Here is a 23125-nt window from a genome sequence, read left to right as displayed (position 1 = left end):
CTTGAAGGGGAGGACTCAAGCTTACCTAAGAAAATTAAAAAAAAAAAAAGAAAAATAGGAGAATTAAATCATTCAACTGTATGGTTTAAGGAGAATGTGCAATGGCATTGCAGATTTAAAACAGAAAAGAAAGCTAGACAGGTGATTTTGAAATAATAGAAACAGAATTTAGAATGCAAGCTACTAGTGGATTTACAGCATAACTGTAAAGAAGACAAAGAGCTCCTCTCAATACTATAGTTTTAACAAGATCTTCTCTATCTCTATTCTCCACCCACCCAATAAAAACCAAAATATTATGGTTTTAAAGTTGCTTTCTAAATCCATGGCAAAGAATCTAAGAGAAACAAGAGGTTTAGAGACACATTGGAAACAGGCATACACATCATTTAAATCAATGTAAGCAATCCAGAAAACACCTGTTTCCACACCTACAAAGCCTCCAGTTTAATTCTAAACTTGACATTGCTTATGTATCCACATGTTAGTGTTTCTGTAGGATGCCCAGACATACAGCTGGGCAGGTGGTGATGCTGTCTGCTGCCATTCACACAGAAGATAGCTGAAATTTGGAGCCTCTCAGCAGCTCCCCAACAGCCCAGCCATCACTGAGTGGAAGATGAACAGCACAAGATACTTGCTACTTGTCATCCAAAAAGCCAGTGGGGGACGCTACTTATCTTTCTCATAACAAGCCTTTCAACAACATTGTCCCTGTTTATGAATGTTAGCTCATGGTTTCAGTACACACATGAACCAGAGATAATTTGACCTGCATTCCCCTCCCATTGTAAAAAAAAAAAAAAAAATGCAGAAAAGGTTGAGAAAATGGAAACACAGAAGTGATTAAATGGAAAACACAAACAGGCATTTACCATACTTCCCAGTTAAAGCTAGGCCATAAACACAAAATTCCTGGACCTGAAGGGAATTACAGTACTATGTTCAACATTGTTTTGATGTCATTCGGTTTTGAGGTATGGAGGGTGAGGTCTTGATTTAAGCTCCCTGTATTATATCATCCTTTCTGACAGATTAAGGACGTCAATTGTTATAGATTTTCAAGTCCAAATGAAAATAATCACAGACCAAAACAACTAAAACCTATGCCTTTTTCCGTCAATTTTACATTCTGTTTAGAATATTGCAGCATATTGGTTCAAATATATATTCCCACTATATATAGTTATTTTAGGACATCACAACTCCACTCTCAGGAAGAGTAATGGCACATAGAAAACCCTGTATCTGACCTTGGGAAACAACCAAAACAGCAATTAATGTCAGCTGGATATATTTATGAATGCAAACCATGCCCCTCTGATATAAAGCTTAAATCATCTTATGCTGTCACCCAGCCCAGGATGAAGTTTAAGTCTTCTGAACTGTGAGCCACGGTCACTCTGCTCCTGATCTCTCATTCCCCCCCAACACAGGACACAGGTATGTGCACAGCCACACAGTCAGCAAGACAAGTTTGCTGATCCAGCCAAAAAGCTTTTTCTGTTTTGCCTGTGGGATCAGTGGTGCTGCTGGGTTCCTGTGCCAGTGCTGGGCTGCTCTGCCTTCCCAGATCCAACCTACAAGCACACTGCCTCCAACCAGTGGCCACACCACACCCTGATACTCCTTCAGACTGGGGCCTGGGAACGCTGTCACCCAACTTACCTGTTTCAGGGCGGAGGAGGCTAATGTAACTGGGAGGGTGTGGCTGATAAAGGCACCGTTGACAGATGAAACTGCATGCTTTGGCTTCCTATAAGAGATGCATGGTCCTTATATCTAAATAGCCTGATGTTAGTAGTACGGTCTGTACCACTGCAGTGAGAAGGATTGATAATAATAATAATAACAATAATAATAGTAATAGAATAAAAGAGAATGTGATGAGTAGTACCATTTAAGATGCTGGAGAACATCACAAAGATGTTTGTTTAGGCTGAAAGATCAGAGACAGACCCTGTGAGAAGATGTACACTCCTCCACAGTGGCCACTGGAAGCCAGGTGAGAGATGTGGCAAATTTGAACAGGCACATGTGTTAGGGCAGCCAGCTCTCCATCAAAACCTCCTTCTGCTATAAAGACTCAAGAACTTGATTATGACAAGTGTCTTAAACACTACAGCTCTAACTTATGACTAGATTTCCAAAAGTGGTATGTGCAGGTTATCTCAAGTCCTCAGTGGATATGGGGTACTTAAAAAGAGGATCTTTTATCTTATCTTGAAAATATGCTCTGTAACTGTAGTGCAAAACTAAATATTAAACATGGAAAAAGAAGCATGAAAATACTCTAACTTCTCCATCCCACTGTCTGGCTTTGGAGTGTCTTGCCTTTTAAGTGCAAAGGTTTCTACTGCCAAAACATCAGGGTTTTAAGTGATTAAACACAACCACTGCTTACACTGCAAAAAAAATGATCTATATGATATATGAAACACTGATACCTTCTTCTTCACTCCATCTCCATTATCATTATCACCCTACCTGTCCTAACATTTACCTTTGCTGGATTCTCCATGCCTGATCCAGAATCTAACCTGGAAGATGGTGCCAAAATGGGTCTTTCTTCATGTGAAGATGCTCATGCAATTAGTGCAATGCAAAGTTAAACAAAACCAAATTAAGGACAAACAAACAAGCAGTGTGATTTGGCAAAAAAAGTTGGAGGAAACACTTTTCCATTCACTTTGCAGGTAACATATTTGCCAGAATGCTCATGAGACAGAACCAATCTGATGGTTTATAGCTTGGGAAAAAAAACCAGTTATAATACATTTTGAATGCAAATATTTATCCAACCTTCCTTTCAGAACAAAGCCCTAGAGCTATAAAAAGAGTTGATCACTTGTTTCTGCTATTGAATTCATATAGATTTTTACCCTCTTTAGACAAAAGCCTAAGTTGTGCATTCACATGACATGGCAGGAGATGGAGTGAGGCTGCTAATATCTGAAGAAGAAAAAAAGAAGGCAAACATTCAGGAGCATTCCTTCAGCACAAGACTGAAGCAGTCTGTTCATTTGGCCCCAGACTGTTTCTCAGGTGATGGCTTCAATGCCAAAGAGCACCAGCTTGTATATCTGCCACCATACAGACACCACAATCACCAGCCAGTTAAAGGGAACATAACTTATGCACAGAACCTGTTTATTAAGTTTCTCCCTTGTTACTGTAAAAAGGCACCTTCATTCTCCAAAAGCCTGGGTGATTCTGGAACCACATGGGCTAAGGCTTTCCATTTAACTTTTCCATTTAACTACAGCTGCTTTTATGCAAGAATAAATGTAATATAATTAATAGTCAACAGATAGGACTAAGTTCTCATGCAGGTATGGGAGCATTTTAGTAATTAGGACTCTGATTAAGACAGGGCAGCTTTAAACTAACACTGCAGAAGTTAAGCAAACACTTAACTGGCTTCCTGTATTCAGGCCTAAAAGCCTGTTGAATTGACCAGACCTTAGAAGAAAAGCATGATAATGTATCCTGCACACCAGCAAGTCATAAGCAGGGAACACACCCCTCTACCCACTTGTAATTAGAACTAAGATATGGAAATTGTACAGCAGTTGAATAAGTTTGAAGTTTGGATCATCTGGCATTTAAACAGTGAAAGGTGTCTAATATCTTAAATGTATAACTCTTCTTTTTAATCAATTGTGAAGTAATATTTAATCTTCTTAAAGGCTCTGTACTTCACTGACAGCTTTTTGTTAAATCAGCTCCCATACAGTCTCCCAATGTTCTATGCATTGGTTCCTCTCACAATGGTCATCACAGTAATACATCAGTCCCAACACATTCCACACTAGACAAGAAACTCCTCTGCACTTGGAAATTAAAACAAAAATCCAAAAGCAGAAGCTAGTCCAATTTATATGCTAAACTCAGACGTGTGACCACCACCCTTCACTGATGGTACACTAAGGATGTTAAGGACAAATCAAGAATCTATGTTTGGCCCTGAAAACATGGGTGCACAAACACAAAATGGAAAGTAGTAGATTATGAACTAGTTCTGGGCACCATACTTCAGGAAAGCCATGCAGTCTACCCAAGGGGAGGCAAAGAGGAAAGACAAGAGCATTTATGGACACAGAAACCAACTCAATGTGGCCAGTTTGCAGGAATCAGTGGTCTTTAATACAAAGAAGCAAAGTCCAGAGGAGTGATGTTAACAGCTTTTAAATGCATAAAAGGCAATAACAAAGAATGAAATTATGGTTTTAGTCTTCATAAATCTGAATGCAGTAACATTAGCAGATAAGATTCCAGACAGTATTCCTATTAGCAAGCACCATAATACAGATAGTGAGGCATTGGAATTGATTTGCCTAAATTTGTAGACTCATTATCAGGATTATTAAGGAAAACGTGATGCAAAAGGAAAAAAAATAAAATCACATCTGCCATGGATAATGTTACCTGAAATGGATCCTAATAAGCAGGAGAAGAGCCAGACAATTTCCCAGAGCTCCTTTAATTCCCTTTTAAGTAAATAGACATATATACATATATGACATAGAACAGTTATTATCCACCAAAGAGCCATCATTTTATAGGTTGTGGAGTTTTTTTTGCCTAGTTTTATCACCTCCTCATCTGCCCAGGATTTTAGGTTTTGTGCTATCACAGAAATAAATCTTCATTCTTTTTGCTATGGGGTCACCAAACCACTACTCAAAGACAGATTGATGTTTAACACACTGTAATCTGCTAAATGTGAACCTACCAGGTTTATAACGCAGATACTATCAGATGGTTTCAGAATTAAAGACTCAGTTTGACTTATTTTGCTGCAGGCAGAATACATAACTTTTGTGCAATGTTCCTCTGTTGGCAAAGGAGGTCAAGATTCAAGATTTTCAAGAATATCTTGGCTTTTCTAAAATTTCAGTTATTTAGAGGAAGCATTGCCTTGTTTATTTTTTGAAGAAAATGAATGGATGTTATAAATCATTAAAAAATAAGTCAGGTTTCCTAAAGCATATTTAAATATGCATAAAAACACACAGACACCATTTTCCACATAAGGCTAATTTGGGCACAGTTTTAAGCCATCTTTGAAGTCCAATTTCAAGACAGAGAAGTCAAAACTGTTTAATTAGCCAGGGTGGTTAGATGAGAAGATGGAAATATTGTGCCATGCACACTTTTTCCCCATGGTCCCTTCAGAGTCAGTGACAGATGCATTGAACTAGAAGGCTGTCAATGGCACTGCTGCTGTGACACCAGCTGATGGAGCTGCCAAATTCCACAACCAAAACCTGAATGGGACAGCTGAGTGGCCTCTTACCCAGCGGTCTCAGGATGACAGAACAGGCTGACAAACAACCACATCCTCAAAGCCTCAAAGATCTGAGGCCAACTGCAAAGCTTTGCACAGAAGAAAACATCTGTAATGTCCTCATGACGGCAAACACCCAAATTCCTCTCTATTTGTAATACCTGTAATTAACAGGTGTGGAATAGTTTGTCAACAGCTGTTATCATAAAGCTATGGTATTTGTCCTACAAGCACAGCAGTGCTCTGTGAAGCTGTAACCACTGTCCAACACTCCCTTTCCCACAGAGCACAACAAATAAGATAATGAAATCACCCTCAAACAGAAACTGAACTCACACCAGAATAGAATTCAAGTTCCCCATCTGTTTTCTTTTTCCTTCCAAAACTGATATAAGCTTTGAAATATTTACTTACTGTTGCTAGTTCCCTGAAATTAATATAGAGAGTAAAGGCATCTCCTTGCCATTTTCACTAAGAGGAACTGCTTCCTAACACAGATATGGTCTAATATTTCTGATTACTATAAACAGGTGAGGTGACATCACAGTGGGTGGTTTCCTAAAATCCAGGAAAGGGTCATTCACCTAAAAGCAATTTACAACCCATATTGTTTAATTCTTAACTATTGCATTCTTATTATGTACTGTTATTTAGTAACCTATATACTACTATTTCTGAGAGAAGCCAGTTGCTGAGGTATGTTTTTTAAACCAATGCTACATGTATACTCTCTTGTAACCCAATACAAAGCTAGGATCAAGTGGATATTCACATGTTCATGATCTAATAAAAAGTAAATCCATCCCTCATTGCCATGGAATTACTGCAGGATTGAAACAAAAGGGAAGTTTAATACAATACAGAATCCTTAAACAGATCAGTGCAGCAGAGGATGAGAACACCCTGCAAGTCTTCATACACTAGGCAATACTCACAATGCTTCTACCAACAAAGAGTTCCACGCCTGCCCACTGTGTTCACTAAGCTCAAGAAAACATGGCAGATGGGTGGATTCTCTGCAAATATGTATTTAAAAATACTTCAGAGGCTTTATTTGACAAATATTGACATCATTGAAGTGAATGGAAAAAATTATTTTAGTTCAATAGAGACAATAATTTTACTCTGTGGAAATACCAGTACAAAATCCTTGAGGCTTAAAATATATAGTTATTCAGATCAGGCAATGATCTGTCTTCAGGTAGACCTCTTGATATTTGACACATTTCAGGCACCACAAAAATGTACTGCCATTAAAAATATTTGATCAGTTTGAAGTAGCCAGCAAATGCTTACACATAAGTTATTTTGACAGCTGACAGATAGAAAAAAAATATGACACCAAACAATGTTTACCAGGAAGTAATTTAAAACAACAAATTAACAACATTTATGTTCTTAGAATATCTTGAAATTCTAATACAAATTATTTTTCATTTGCACTTAATACCATGCTGTATTTATTTATTTATGCTGTAGTTATTTTTTTTATTTGAAATCATAATATACTTTAAATTATTTTTCATCTAGCTATGAAGAGGAAAAAAATGGACAAGAGAAAACTCCAATGATGAATGTTTTCTGCCTAGTGTGAAACATCAAAAATATCTAGCCTAGTAAATCCTAATCTAGGTTAAAGACACCCTTGGCTTTCAAGGCCACCAGTATTCCAAGAGGTTCTGTAAGTCATGGCTGAAAAAGTATCCCCCCAAAGTGCCTGGACAAGTTCCCTCTTTTTAAAGACATCAAGTCCAATGAAATCCTTCAAGCCAAAGATAACCCAAACTTTCTGCTTTCTGATTTTTGTTTCTTATGTAAGTTAGTGAAGCTGCCTGGCAGGCTCACTTAGGACCTCTGAGAATGGTTCAGTTTCCCATTAAGCGCCTTTCTAAGATGTTTGAGCCCACAATAATTTAGTATCAACACAACACAGATAATTATCTACTACCATTTTCTCTTTCCATGACCTTAAGTATAGGGATCTAGTAAACTTAATGGAAGACCACTGTGGGTAAAACACTGAAGTAAGTGAAGAAGGGGAAGGAGCTGTAATACAAATTTTTTGGGGGAGAAAATTTAAAGAAATGAGGAGTATTTTGTGGCACAAGTGCCATGCAATTCTAAAGCAATACATATATATATACAATAGGAATCACCCCATACTCCACTGATTTACACTCCTGGTTTGAACCAAATTAAGACTTAGTTAAGGTTCACTTCAGAGATACCAGACCAGCTGAAGAAACCAGAGATATCAGATCATCTGAAGTCATAAGGTTCAGTTTCAGCAATGGTGACACATAACTGTTTTTCTGAAGCTAATGGTAATTCTCCCACAATGTTTGCATTACTTGTTGGCTTCATAACACAAATGGCTTGTTTGGTAGTTTCCTGGCTGGAAGGACCTAGTTGCTGCCAGTTGGCGGTACCAGGCAAATCATTTCAGCAAAGAAAGGCTGATCCTAATCTCTTCTCATGCAAGGCTAATACAGTATCAGCGAAGAATTCAGTATCTGTATTCCTTTGGGTGCACAGCTCCCAGCTGAACTTTCGACTCATAACCTGGTTGTTATATATATAGGACTTTCTCATCTTGAAGTAAAGTAATGTTCAGTGATTCTTAAAAGCATCTGGAAAATCCCACAGCCCCTGAAAGGCTCACCAGCTCTGAACTGTGATAGTCTGGCTACTGGCACCAGGGGACATTCCTTATGTGAGGGTTTGACAGTAGAGGGGAGGGGGTAAAATGTGCCTAGCTGTACTTTGGATCTAATTACATCTTCTTATAGCTCCAAGGATCTTATCACCTTTAGTTCCAGAGTGTAATATAACTGTCCTGGTTTAGGGAAAAATTGGGAGAAAACCTCCAGAAGGAGCCCCCAGAGAGCAAACCGCCACAGCCCCTCCCCCCGACCTGGTTTGGGAAGAATTTCCTCAAACATAAGTGGAAAAAAACCTGTTTGTTTAACAAGCAAAATAATCCCCCCAGCACCAAAAAAAAAAAAAAAAAAAAAAAAAAGGAAAAAAAAAAAAGAAAAAAGAAAAGAAATTAAGAACACCAGATGATAAAAACTCTTTCACCACTCTGAAGAGATGACAAATTCAGAAAGTGCCTCCTGGGAGTGGTCACCCAGTTCTCAGTCTCTGATGCTGGGGATGCCCACTGCAGACCACAACGCGCAGGCTCTCGGTGTTTCCTGGTGCTCCCCCGGTCCCAGTCTAGAGCAGGTTGGAATGATATTCAGGAGAGGGAAAGAAAAAAAAAAAAACAGTCCCGCAAAAAAAATTGGACTGCCTAACTAAACTGACTAATAAGCAAAAGCAAAGATAGCAAAGGCAAAAGCAGAAGCAAGAGCAAGCAAGCAAGCAAAGCCTCTCCTAGACAACAGACCACGGGGGGAGGTGAGCCGGCTGATAACAATACAAAACAAACCTTCACTTTCAGAGTCAGTTCTGAAATCACAGAACATAATATCAAACATAAACAGAAACACATGATTTGGGATACAAACACCATAACATCACCCTAGGACAATAACCTATGCATTCAACCCTCATAGTGATCCTCCCCAGCCTACAGTGCATCTTTTTCCATGCAGATTGAAAATCTCAGCAGATACATCCAAAAACAGGAGCATTAAGCAGCACCTTGCAGCATTTCTTAATCATTCTTCCTCCTTTTTTTTCTGCATACTTCTGCAGAAGCTTCCACTTATGAGATGTAGGGCTCTGTAAACACTCATTTCTTCAGCATTATCTGAAGTTTAATAATTTCCCACTTTGGCACACTGACTTGTGCACACTTTAAGGCTAATCCCCCAAACTCCCTATTGGCAGCACAAAGAGTACAGGTGTCTGCCCTACCTCTGGAATTCCTGATACCAGACATCTAATTTTTGTGTTCTTCAACAGTCCTTATGAATCCTGAGAGCAATGCCTCTACTGAATTATTTTGGTTGCTCAGTTTCACATTTAAAAACAGCTGCTTTGGAAAACTGGAAAACTATGACTTCCACTTCGATAATACTGTGCAGTTCAGTCTACAGATCATTTAATTTTGCTTGGAAGCCACCTAGGCAGGTTATCAAAAAGCAGTTTACCTTCGCTATTAGTCTACTGCTTCTCTGCAAGATTTATTAAATTCAGACTGTTAAGCTAATATATTTTCACAGCTCCACATACTAAGCAAGGAACATGTAAAATTCTTAGCCTTTGTGATTTTAGGCAGAGAAAAAGTTCAGCGCTGTTAAGAAAAAGGTTTAAGACAAGTTATCCTACAAAATGTTTGGGACTTCAAGTTCACAAACCAGCACTCTAAGCACTGTTATTTGTAGAATTCTTTTAACCTTCTTAAGAGTCCAGTCTTCTGCATAGTGAAAATAGGTGGGAGGAAAGAAGGCAAATGCTACTTCTATCCGCCACATAACTAAGCAGTGCCACAGTGATCATATGATCATTTACATTCTTCATAAGTTCTTTTTAAGTCACTCAGAGATTTTGCTGAAATTTCCAGAATAAAAGCAAAATGCTCCTTTCATTAACTTATGCATGAATCAAGGTTTTATTACAAGTCATATACATATGCAAGGTTGGATGAACAAGTATATTTTAACTAAAGGGTAAGCTGATATGAGAAGGTGACTGAGACAGAGGAGCAATGTCACAGCAATTCTGGATTCTTGATTTTTTTTTAGTGTAGCAAAATAATGCAATCCCATGAGCAGAAAGTGAGAAAGAGAAAATGGCTAAATACTTAGTCTTCATCTCCCCATTCCCCTACTATGCCCTGCAGAGGTGCCCTGTGAACAGAAGCAAGCAAGATCTACAAATGTGAAACCCTTCTTCTTGCAGACACCAATGATTGCTGTCCTCAGCACAGATTCAGCCAGCATTTGTCTTTCTCCCTTTTGTCCTGCAAATTCATCCTGCAGACCTCTAACAACTCTGCATCCGGGCAATATCTGCATGCCACAAGGCGATCTGGAGAGAGACTGCTGTCTCAACATAGCATGGAGATGACTCAATAGTGACAAAGTAAATCATCCTTCAAAGAGAAGTCAATAGTGAATAACTAATTTTATCTATCAAGAGTTAACATGCAATGAATACCTGTAAAGGTTACTCAACATAAAATCTACTAGTGGTTAGACCTGAGCTCCCTCACATAAGCTAACCAAAGAAGTCTATGAAGTAATAAATCCCACTTGACTTCTCATGAAAAGCCTTAAAAACAGCAAACTGTATGTATACACTCCTAGAAAAAGATTATGCCCCAAGAGACAGATTACAGCCAGATATCTTACTTAAGATTTTTTAAGTACTGTAAGTATTTTGTAAGTATTTCTTAGGAATCATGTCAAATTGCCATGTAAAAATACTTTAAAAAACAGTGAATGTGTGAGCAGAATAGTTTGCAATCAATTACAAAAAACCATAAAGCTGCTTTAAACAGCCCAAAACACTTGCTGAACCCACACACACTGTGAAGCAAATAAACAGTCTGGAAGTTAATTTCAGACCATTGAAAAGTTCAATGCACTTTTCACTTCTGTCACTATTTTTTTTTTTTTTTTTTCACTTACATAAAAGCATTAATCTGTTTGGATTTTCTTCTTGAATGTACTTTTCAAGTTTTTATATACATTTCTAGCATGGCATGGTATCTTTCCTATAAACTCAGTGAAAAAATAGCTTATGATATTTAAAACATTATATTTAATTAAAAGAAATTAACAGTCCTCTTAAAATGTGCAAGCAGCAGTTGTATATTCAGAAATCCAGGCTGTAAGTATACATCCCTTAAATTTTCCTAACTTCTTGAATAAATAGATCCTTTGAGGTTTCCCAGATAAGATATATTTTAGATTACTTAGGCTACCCAAAGAATGCTTTTGCCACTTGTGAGCTGAAAGTACATTTATCTTGCTATAAATAAGATGACTCTTAAAGAACAAAGTTCAGAAGTGTTAATGTCAACCCTTTAGTGGACATATCTTTAATAGGTTAACTCCATGTCTCAAAGCACCTAAACTAGTTTAACTCAAATTTGAAATCAATTCTGACCTTTACAATATATGCAAGTCAGGAAAATCTGATTGAATAATTTCAGAATTAACTTATAAAAGTTTTATCATAAAAGCTAGGTAGGTACAAAGCTGTTTTGAAAGTTTTCATTTAAATATTATGTTGATTCACAACTACCATGAAAATCACACAGACTGAAAGGTATAACTGACATGTCCAAGAACAATCTACGTATGGAATAATTCAATTCATCAGAAGCAAATCCTCTCGTCCCTACTTTACAGTACTTGGGTTTAGATAGGCTGCTTCAAAAGAGAAAAGTGCAAGGGCAATTAGCAATTGTTGTCTCTTTCTTTTACTACAATTAATTTTTTTTTACAGTATGAATGGTCTTGTGCAAAACATAGATGAAAACTTTGGATGTTCCAGGTTAGAAACATTAAATAGTGAAGTTAGCATAGCAATACACACTGGGTTGAAATTCACACTGTATAGAAGGCATGGAAAAAAGTGTTAGGTTTTTTAAGTATAAAAGAATATTCACATTGTCTTGAAGTAATACACTGTTCTCCTTCTCTGTGCAAGGAATTTAATCCAGTGTGTGCAAATCTGCATTAGAATCCACAACCTTGCAGGCTTTGCAGAAAAAACAAATATTTATTTTTTTTGTATCTACACATAAGGTCAGAGCTACCTCTGTTAGATACTATTCATATTTGCTTGCATGCACATGTATCACACTGCAATAGTAGTTAATAAGAGAAACATGTTAGCCTTTCATATTTTTTTAAGTCCTCAATGACAATAAGAGTTTTTACAGTTCATAAAGTGAACCATAAGGTTCTGCTAAAAAAATGACAGCACTTCACAGAAAGGTTTGGTTTAAAAGGCAGCTTGCCAGTCTAATCCCCTTGCCACGGACTATGACATATTCCACTAGACCAGGTTGCTCAAAACCCCATCCAACCTGGTCTTGAACTTTTGCAGTGATAGGATACACACAACTTCTCTGAGAAAGCTGTTCCTGGGTCTCACCACTCCCATTAGCCCACATAATTTCAGAAGATTTGGGAATTCTGGTCTCCAGGCTATCTCTTAACAATCTTATCTCAAGATTTCCCACACAGCAACTAAGCTTATCCATTTAGACCACTAGGGCCACTCGGTACTAACAGGGTTTTCAAGACATCATGCAAGGAGTCTGTACCTACCAGCCTCATCAGTTAGCGAATATACAGTGTTTTGAACACTTATGTCAACACGAAAATGTCAGCATTTACAGCACAGTTTCAGAGCCAATTTCCCATATGTATTGATTGTATACCATTTCAGACATGCCAGAGGGCACAAAGAAAGGCTGGAACAGAATTAAGACACAGCCTAATGGCCAGAAGCATAGCCAAGGGCAGGATAACCCTTTCAGTTTAAAAGTTTAGCCCTATGCCTAGCTAAAGTGATGTCACATGGGCTGTAGGCATGAGAGCAAAACACGGACACTCTCTGGACCATTGATACTTTGTGATTCTTTTGGCAGGGAGAGTTAATAGAGTTAATTTTTGTGATAGTAGCTGTTTTACAGCTATTCTGGATATGACAGTATTGATAACACAGAAACTTCTAGTTATTGCTGAATTGCACTTTCACAGCATCAAGGCCTTTTCTGCTTCTGATCTGACTCCACTAGAAAGAAGACTGGGTTGAAAGAAGTGCAGGGACACAACCATGACCCCACCTCACACATAGGATATTCAAGATCATATGGTGACATGGTAGGAGAACCGTTTGCCGTGCTGACATTTGTCTTGCCAAGTCATCACGGCACATGGTGAAGCCCTGCTTTCTTGGGGATGGCTGAATACCTGCCTGCACATGGGAAGGAGTGAAAAAATTCCCTGTTTTGCTTCGCTTGCATGTCCAGCTTTTGCTTTCCCTATTAAATCATCTTTAGCTCAACCCACAGATTTTCTCCCTTTTACTCTTTCGATTCTCTCTCCCAGTCCCATCAGGCAGGGGAGTGCATGAGCAGCTGTGTGGGGCTTAGTAGCCATAGAAAGCTAAACCATGACACAGACTTCAGAGATTCTTAGATTCTGTCACCTAAAAAACACTGGTTCATGAATTGAAATCCAAAGGCCATAACAGAACCTTTAGGAAAGTTTTACAATTAGTATGTGTGGATATTTTCAGTTCAGTCAGAGAGAAAATGAAGGTTTCTAACCAGGCAGAAGTCTGGGAAAGAGTTGAGAAATAATGTAAATAATTCTTTATCTCTCGTTGTTCACATTGTTTATAGATAACTTCTGCCATTGTGCGTCATTCACTGCACACGAATGGTGTGAGATGTTTTTACTCTAGAACCAATAGAATGGGTCTGGATGATACTCTATAAAAGAGAGATGTATTTGAAATAAATGAGAGTTCTACTCTCAAACCTTCTGGAGTCCTTTCATGCCGTCCTGCTCAATGGCATCAGTATGAAGACAGGACTTCAAAATCACACTGAAGCATGACTCTCACCTAAAAATTCTATCAACTATTGTGTAACTGCTATATATGTTACTGTACATCTAGAAGTTCTAAGTGCATCTGTTGCTCAAATTAAGGCATCAGCCTTAATCACAGTAAAGTAAGCTAGTGTTCAAATGTTTTTAAAGGAAAAATAAACATATTGGTGAAAAAAATCTAATTTGGAGCACTTCATAACCAAAAAATCTTAAATTGTAGTTTACTTTTATAATAGAAAATAAGCCTCCCTTTAATGAATACAAACCTAACCATGCAGATTCTAATTTAACAATAGAAGCAACTAATTTGGGGTGGTTTTATAAACAGTGACAATAAATCTAAACCCCTAATAAATATAATGACCAATAAGTTTCAATGGTCTTAAAAAAACACTAAATTTCAGCGTGGAAGAAGAAAACCCAAACAAGCACGGCATTAGCATCTCAAACTCTCTGTATCTTACACATGCAGATAAAGTAACAGCTTAAGTCAATCACGTTTGACTGCTATTCAGTTATTTATATGAGTAAATGAAGCTGGCGTCCAAGTGGGGAGATGAACTGGCAGCGTGCCGTAGAGCCTTGAGTTACAATTTGTATATAATGGGGCACACACTGCAAACACTCTGACTGCAGTCTATCTATGGGGACAAAGCTAAGCAAAAGCACCAAAACAGGCAATACTCTGGCTTACCTAATGACAAAGCCAGAGATTTCTTCAATCTGCAAGTGAACATGCCAAGGACGGACCTGCAGAAGAATTCGGCCCAGCTGTGTTGTGAAGCCCTGGAATGGCCAGTGGAATTACATATACAGCAGTCTCCCTTGAGACAGGAAACCCTTGGTATGGGCTGTGTACCCATGCATTTGCAGTTCTATTACCTGAAAGGATCACCTATAGGCAGAATAAAAATGCCCATGGTTCCTGGAACTCTTGAAGACTCCAACATGCTGGACTGTACTACAGCCATGGTTGTAATGGAACGGCATGGTCTTTAATGAAATTATACATTAGCTGGCATGGAAAGGTCATCTCCACGGACTCCACAGACCTTTAAAGACCATTTAGGGGTGAGGGGTGGGGGGGGTGGGGAGAGGAATGCAGGAGAATGAAATTATTCCTCCACAGCTTGAACTAATTACATCAGACTTTAATATCTGAAGCAGGTTAGGAGCTCACAATCACATTTTACATCACCAGGAAAATGAATTAATATTTTGGGGTTACTTCACTGGTAGCATACAAAACCATAAATTTCACAGAAAGACTGATCCTTGCTTTTTAGGCTTGTTTCTAAGAAATTTCATAGTTGAGAGGAGTGTGTAAATAACTAATTTCCCTAATCACCTACTTATCAAATAAATGTATTACCATACACACCATGAACAGCTAATCGCAGTAGCTTCTATAACCAATAGTGACTTCATCCTGCAGTTCCTACTAATTACCAACATATGGTGGGAATAATCCACTAGCCTTTTGTGGTGCTTAGAAGCACACAGTGAGTATCTGCCCACTTTAGCAAGAGATCTGCCATTTTGGAGGTGGTGAAGACTTGTACAATAGTAGCTTATGCGTCATAATGTGATTACACATTCCCCTCTACTCCTAGTATTTCTTAAAAGATTTCCTGCATGCATTTCATAGCAAAATTTCTTCATTCTATTTTACTGATTTCTAAGCAGCATTTATGACCATGTAAAAATGGCCTTTTAACTCAAACTAAGGAATAAAAAAAGTCATCCCTGTGGCCTTTTATTTCTCCAGAATTCATTCCTAATTGAAACATTGGCCAAAGCACAAACAAACTAACATTAGTAAATACAAGACTGGACAGCCATTGCTTCTCAAGAGTAAAAACTGCCAATGCAGATATGGACCCAGAGATATTGCTGGTTTTACCTCTTCCAAAATAACTTTTCTAAGGAGCTACACCCTTGTCTAGCTTGCTCAGATTCTGAAAATTGCTGTTTATGACTGTGGCTGTAATAGCTGACCTAACCAGAAGTGCCAGAAATCAAACCACAGTCTTTGGAAAGCGTCAGGATCCATAAGATACAGACTCCTTATTTTGAGAGACTATGTGATTCCCAATCCTAAACCACATGAGATGGCTATGCCAGGATAACAGCTCAGATTCCACAAATCACATTCATATTGTTAGTAAAAGTTTTTTTTAGCATCTGGTGTACTTTTAAATGGACACCAAATCTGTTTGTCGGAGAGAGTCTGAGCTGCTAAATAAATAGTGATAAATTTCCTAATACTAGTGGCCAGAGTGTTCCTGCAAGTACAACGTGTGTTTATCAGTTTCCCACTGAGCTAGCGTTGACTTTCAAATTTCCTTTAATCTTATTATAGTAAACATAGTACAGCTCTCTGGCAAACAAGAGAAACATTCTTCCTGTAATATCATATGCTTCTTTTAAAGAAACCTAAGAGATGTCCAGAAAATAATTAGGCTCAACTTGGAATAACACAGTAAGCTTGTTTCCAAAGAAACAAGTTTCAAAAAATATTATAATTTTGGACTAAAAAAAAGGCTATTTTTGTAAGGAGAAGACTGGCAAATTCTGATAGGTACTCAAAATAGTTTTTACATGTATTATATTTTTAAAGGCAGCTATTGAAACACCAACATAAAAATATTTTTCTAGTTGGAAGCAGTCTACCTGAATTGAAGAAAAAAGCATCAGGAATTTTGGATTTAGAATTCAGAAAATAGGAGACTTTACTTTGTGAAGGAGCTTTTGCAATGCTCCTTCAAGAAGAAAGAACATCAAGTGCAGACAACTTTAAAAAAGTTAGAAAATGAAAACAAAATTGGATCTATTATGGTACAGTTTGTATTTAAAGCCTCTTTTCATTTGAGAGGAATGTACAATAGACAAAGGTGGGATTTGTCTTACAGTTCAAAAAACCCGAAAATCTAGGCTGAGTTGTTGAATAACTTTATGTAAGTGACTGAAGGGACTTTGGGAACCTGAAAGCAAGACAGTTTCAGGTGACATTTACTAGCTCAATTTCCAGTTGTGTACATTTGTCTTGTTTGCTTCAGGATTTCTACAGAAAAAGGGTCATTACATATATCAAAAATGAAGCATATTAAAGAGACAGATGATCAATCTTCCCCTGCCTACATGGAATCCAAGACGCTTAGAATTTGTTTCAGTTTGTAAGTAGTCACTCTTCAGACTATCTCAACAAAAACTGTTCTCACTGAAGAATCAGGCAAAGTTTCCATGGACACCATTAATGAAGAATATAGACAAAAGTCAACAAACATGCTTAGTATAAATCCATTGTGTGTAGTAATCTGAAAGGTGTCAGCCAGAGAACAATTTGAATCAAAATACAAGAGATAGCCATCTCTCTCTTTATGAGCAGACTTTACTGGATGCATCCATTAAGTCATGCAACATGTTCACGTATTCCCATCTTCTTTGCCCATCAGCCTCCTCTTGTTCCTCACACGGGACATTGAGCTCCAAATTATGTTGACAGAACAGGAACAGACAAACGATAGATGGATCATAACAAAGAACATGCCTAGAGCAAGGATGTCTGATATCTGAGAGCTTCCTTTTGGATGCTTTTCTTTTGGATATAAGTTCTGACCCACTATTTACACCCCTATCCCAAGCTCTCCCACATATTTTTAAATGACAACTTTCCAGATGTTATCTAAATGGAGACTGGCCAGATTTATGGGCAGGATCTCACTTAACTCTAAGCCAAGCTAGTGTTTTGGCCTCACTAGAAATGAGATTAGGTCTGAGATATGCTCCAGGGAAAAAACCTGCCGTTCCATGCCAGAAATGGTCATGGAGAATTTTTACAATGCTGTTTGTTTTTTTGTTAGCACTACTGTATAATATCAGTCTATTTGAGCATTATCACAACAGCACTTAAGTCGGATAATAGGATAGATGAGACATGGCTGGAATCCACAACAACACTGCATGTAAATGGAGACGGGCAACTAATTCACATCTAGACCAGCTCATCACAGTTTTCCAACTCCAGAAAGTGTTTGTACAACACAAGGTCAACAAGGCATGAGCTGTACAAGTGTTGTTTCCAAGTTTTAAGAGATGTTAAAAATTCAGGAAATTTTCAAGATTTATTGTGTTAAACCCACAGTCTGATGCTGTATTTGCGCACTGCCCATCACACTCAATAAAAACTGGTTCCAAAATAAAATTTGGAGGGTAAATAATATATTTGCCTTTTGCAGTGTACTTTACTTGTCCCACTTCCTTAGCACAAAATAGACGGAAACAAAATTTTTATGAGTCTTTCTCTACTTGAGTAGATCACAATTTTCATTTCCGCAAGCTTCATTGCAAATTATGGCTTCTTCAAATAATCGCTTCCTAAGCAACAATGACTTTAAAACTGTTGGGAATGAGAGATAAATTTACCCTTTTTCTTTCTCTAAAAATCTTGTAATAAAGACAGTAGCATGCATATTTCTATATACAACTCATGTTTACAGTATAACCAATGGCCGCATGGTCTATATGAAAAACTGACCTTAGTAAATTCCCCTAGCTTTTACGATTAATCTAAAATGCACCATTATAACTCTTAGAGATATTATCTGAACAGCAACAAAGAACAAAATATTCAGAATGTCATAGATAAGTATGCTTAAGCACAGAACAAAAAAATATGTTAAAACTAGGTGCTGTAAGATGACTTTTTGAGAAAGACAGGTTACAACTGAAGTTGCCACGACTGTATCACACCAGATATTGAAAGATGGATTGCCCTCTGTTTTAATGTCCTGGAGCGAGACAGATTTTTATGGTCTACTTCCCTTTCTGAAACAGGCTTCAAAAATCTTCTTAAAATTGCTAATAAAAGGCTTAATGCATTGAGAACAAGAAATACCATGGTTTCAAGTGACATACCATCATCTACACAACTCATGTTAAAATCTATACTTCATCCTACAGAGAAGCTATGCATTGAAATAGGACTTGGAGCCGACAACTTCTAGCAACAGAAATATAGTCACGGGAGTAGGAAACACTCTCTTCTTTTTAACTTCTTATTGTTCCACATAGCACAACATTTTCCGCAATCTAAAAGCAGTCTTGGAGCAGTCACAGTGATCTAGAACAAAAAGAATATTTGTACCAAGCATGCTCTACACATGCAATCCTACGATTTCCATCATGATCTGAAGGAAATGCATGTAAAACTGAAGAACTGGTTAGAAATCCCCTTTTTGCAGCAATGACAACTATCTTCTGTTTCTACATGAAAGACGGATCTGATCCCTAATTATTCAAATAGTATATTTCAGAGTAAGAAATGCTTTCATAAAAGAGATAACTGTTTATAATTTAAAATCATTTACCCCAAAGAAGAAAACTAAAGAAAAACATGAAACTGTAAGAAGCCAGCCAAATGACTAAAAAACAGAGAATGGAAATTTTTTTCCCTTTACAGCAAAAACTGCAGAAAAAAAGGTTTAATGTGTTTTAAGCAAGCTTGAAGTTTTAAGTGGATGTTTCTAAACATCTCCCCTTAAACATTTCCCCCTGCCTGAGGCAACCAGACACCAGGATCAGGGCATGATTCTCACCATGTGCTGGAATCCAGGAGCTACCCCCACAGGTGAGATCTCCTAGGCAATACTTCTAGTGCCCTGTGGGAGATGCAGTCAACCACAATGCTGCACTAAGGGAACACAGTGAAGCATTTCTAGCATTTCTAAATGACAGTTTTAAAGTCTTAAGCCAACATTTCTCACCACTCCCAAACGCAATGAAGAACATAAACAGCCTTATGGACCCTTATACGCAGAAGGGCTATGGCCAGTGACAGGCAAACAACCATGAAGAAGCACCAGCTGTCCTTTCCTAAAGCTGCTGTGTCCACACCCAGCAGACAAGCACAAGGCTACAACTATCCAAATTTCCCCGTCAAAAACTAGTCTGCTACCACATGCCAAACTAGGGAAAAAAAATAATTAGCCATCTTCATTTTGAACTGAAGAGATTTCAGCAAGACAGCCCTGGTAGGTTGCAGGGCTGTGCTGTCCAGCTCAGCCAGGAGTTTTTTAGTAACAGATATATGAGCAATGGTGCAAGAAGCAGGGACTAGTCCACACCCCTGAGGCAGATGGCTAGTATGGGCTTTAGACTGCATGGTACCTCAGTAACAGCATGCTGCAAATGGACCACGTCTACTGCTGCAGCTAGCACCGCCCAACAGGGACTGACAGGCACAGAAGACACTCTATGTATTTCACAGGGTTTTACTTCAGGCTGTATATGGTCCTATGGATTGTATTCCCAGAAACAACTCTAGCACGTCTCTTAGTTTAGATTCATCTTAAAGGAATCCAACTGGCCCACCATGAGGTATATGGAGATGGACAGTAAGTGGAATCGAAGGATGGGCATCAAAAGCCCACTGACATGAACCACAACACTATAATGTACAACCACACCCAAGAGCATCTGCATGAGGAGGGAAAAACTTTTTTTGCTACTCTTTAAGATATTTTTCAGATGTCAGTAAATCTGCACAGTAGCGTGAACTACTCTATTCTTACTCAGTAACTTGGAATTGCTCATTGAAAAAATTCTAACTCTAGATCAGAAATTGGTAAATACCACTGTACCAATCCCAAATTGGAATTTACCAGTTTCTGATGATTGGGTTAGAATTATTACATTATTTTAGCAATAGTAGTAGAATTAAACCAGTTACCAGATTTATTAAACAAAACTCAAACAGGACTATTTATTACAAAAGATTATCTGGATCTCTGAGATTTACACTTTCACAGACAATGACAAATGGTAACTCAAACTAAGCATTTTCCAATTTATTGATGCAGTTCACTGGGTACTTCAGATATTAATTTTTACCCTAACCTGATACTATGAAAAGAAAAAAATCTCTATAGTTAAATTCAACTCTTTATACATTTGTTCTATTCCCCATTAAAAGTCAAGCACAGTCTGTTTGAAAGATAAAAAAAGAAAAACACTATATTTCAGCTAAACAAATCAGCTCAAAACCTTGGATTAGTGGCATTTATTTTTGTGGTGCTCTTGTGGAGGTCTTAGAGAGGCTTTTAATTGACACATCTTTCACTTACTTATACTGCAAAAGAAGACTGAGCAAAACTCTCTGCTACCACACATGCCTGCTTCCCACATAAAAGAGCTCTGCCCAAACAGCGGGCTGCAAGAGAGGTGAAAAGACAAAATCCTACTTGCTAGGTTTCTCACTCATCCTACAACAGAGATTTTACAAACCAGTCCTCTCTTTTCAGCTGCACAGTGATCACAGATTTTTAGAACTTGGGACTTCACTTGGATGACAGCAGTTCATGAGGACCATGCAAAAGAAGTGAGAGAGAGACCACTTGCTCAGAGCCTGAACACTGCCACAGCACCCTCATGTCCTGGGTCTCAGCATAGGCACACTGCTGTTCCACACAGTTACTTTCTGGAAGTGATTTTTTTTTTTTTTTTTAATCTTAGGGTATTGCACTACGTCAATTTTTGCAATAAATGAAGAAAGAGCAGCCTGAGAAGCAGGAACCAAGTTCTGCAAGTGAAGCATCTGCATTAAAATACATAAAGCATTATAAGCAAATACTTCAGGCTGTGTGTACTTTTTGAAGTTCAAGAAACAATCTAATCCCCTAAAGAAACACAGCATCTGTATTGTATTGGCACGGGTGGGAACACAAGATTCTGAAGTGATTGCTAATTTCACCCTGGTTGAGCAAGAAATAGCCTTGAAGTAGCCTGATAAGCAACTTCCTAATTGGGGCTCTGAGCTGACATTGCTTGGTCTTGCACCTGCTGCTTCTTGATTGTTGAGAGGGCTGTGGGATTCCTAACCTGGGGCTTTTTCTCAGGGAATCTCTATCATTTGGCAAATGACTAGTCATTTGGGATTTCATTCTGTTTATTTCTCCCCTTTCAGAGGGAAAAAAAAAAAAAAGATTTAACTTGTTATGAGCTGTTAATTTTGTCCTCAAAAATCCACCAAAAGTTATATAACCACTTTCACAATAGCATGCTAAAAATAAGAGCTGCTCAGCCAAATGCCACTGCAATTTTTTTATAAGACCTGTGCCTCCAATTCTGCAAGACCTGTGGAAGCACAAATATTTCCTTAACTTTAGCAGAAAGCCATTCGAGAGCTCCTTCCGAGACAGACATGGGTTTGTATAATCCTCAAATTCAACGTAAAAAAAAAGAAAAAACGAGTGTCTGTATACACACACGTATATTTCAAAGTCATGACTTCAAGTAATGCTATTCGCTCTTGGAGCGGATCCCTCGTGGGGTTTCATAATCACAAACCATCATTAACCCAAAGCAAAGAAAGAAAGGTACAAAGGGGCACAGGTTTCCAGCACGAGCTAATTTTTTTTTTTTTCTGGTTTGTCTTTCTTTTTCCTTTGCGAGGGAGCGTGGGGACGCGACGCGCGACGCTCCAAACGCTGGGAAACCTGGCCATCCAGGAGACTTCCCAGGGCGCTCGGAGCAAGGCAGCCAGACTCGGCGCCGCTCTCGCTGATTTCGCTCCGTGCCCCTGCAAGCGCCCCGCGGGCGGCGAGGGCTCGGACGCGCCGCTCCCCCGAGGCGAGCGCGGCCCCGCCGAGCTCCCCCGCCGCGCCGAGCCGAGCCGAGCGGGGCCGGGCCGGGCCGGGCCGGGCGGCAGAGGGGCGCGGTGGTGCGGGACGGCGCCGTGCGGGACCGGGCTGCGGCGGCCCCGCGCTGTCACCGCCACCGCGCCCGCGGCCCCGCCGCCTGTCCCCGGAGGGGCGGTAGCAGGGCAGGGGAGGAGGAGGAGGAGGAAGGGAGCGAGCCGCCCGCAAGAGGAGCGGTGCCGGGTCGGGGCGCTGGGCGCCCCCCGGCCGCCCCTTACCTGCACGAAGGCGGGGAAGGGTCCGCAGCGCGCTCCGTCCGCCGGCTATAGATCCCAAGAGGCGATGAAGCGGGGTGGCGGTCGCCGCCCTCTGCCGCTGCTGCCGGTGGTGCGAAGCCCTGGCCGGCTGCAGATGCCCATAGGCGCTCGGTGGGGCCAGCGGTGCGCGGACAGAGCGAGGCGGCTGTGCCGGTCCCGACGGCTGCGGGGAGCGCGGCACTGGCTCGGCGCAGCCACTGCCCGGGGAGAGGATCAAGGCCCCGCTTTCGATTGGCTCCGGTGGCCAAACAGCTCACACCGGCCTGCCCGCCCGCCGCCTCCCGCCCGCCTCCCCTCCGCCGCCCCACGCGCTCCGCTCCCGGCGTCCCGCTCCTCCCTGCCGCCCGCCGGCTT

General features: G+C 39.5%; 1 protein-coding gene across 2 annotated transcripts in view; it reads right to left on the bottom strand.

Moving 5' to 3' along the window:
• The window catches only part of GREM2 (gremlin 2, DAN family BMP antagonist), a 42190-nt gene extending 19155 nt beyond the window's left edge, over window positions 1-23035 (bottom strand). For both annotated transcript variants that reach the window (XM_085576747.1, XM_021527045.3), the window contains exon 1: window positions 22733-23035. The gene's annotated coding sequence lies outside the window, so the exon portion shown is untranslated. The remainder of the gene's footprint in view (window positions 1-22732) is intronic.
• Between the last annotated feature and the right edge of the window lie 90 nt (window positions 23036-23125).

This window comes from Lonchura striata, chromosome 3, assembly GCF_050655825.1.
Source record: "Lonchura striata isolate lonStrDom1 chromosome 3, ASM5065582v1, whole genome shotgun sequence".
NCBI lineage: Eukaryota > Metazoa > Chordata > Aves > Passeriformes > Estrildidae > Lonchura > Lonchura striata.
The sequence above is the reverse complement of the archived record's forward strand: the minus strand, read 5'-3'. Positions and strand labels throughout refer to the sequence as shown.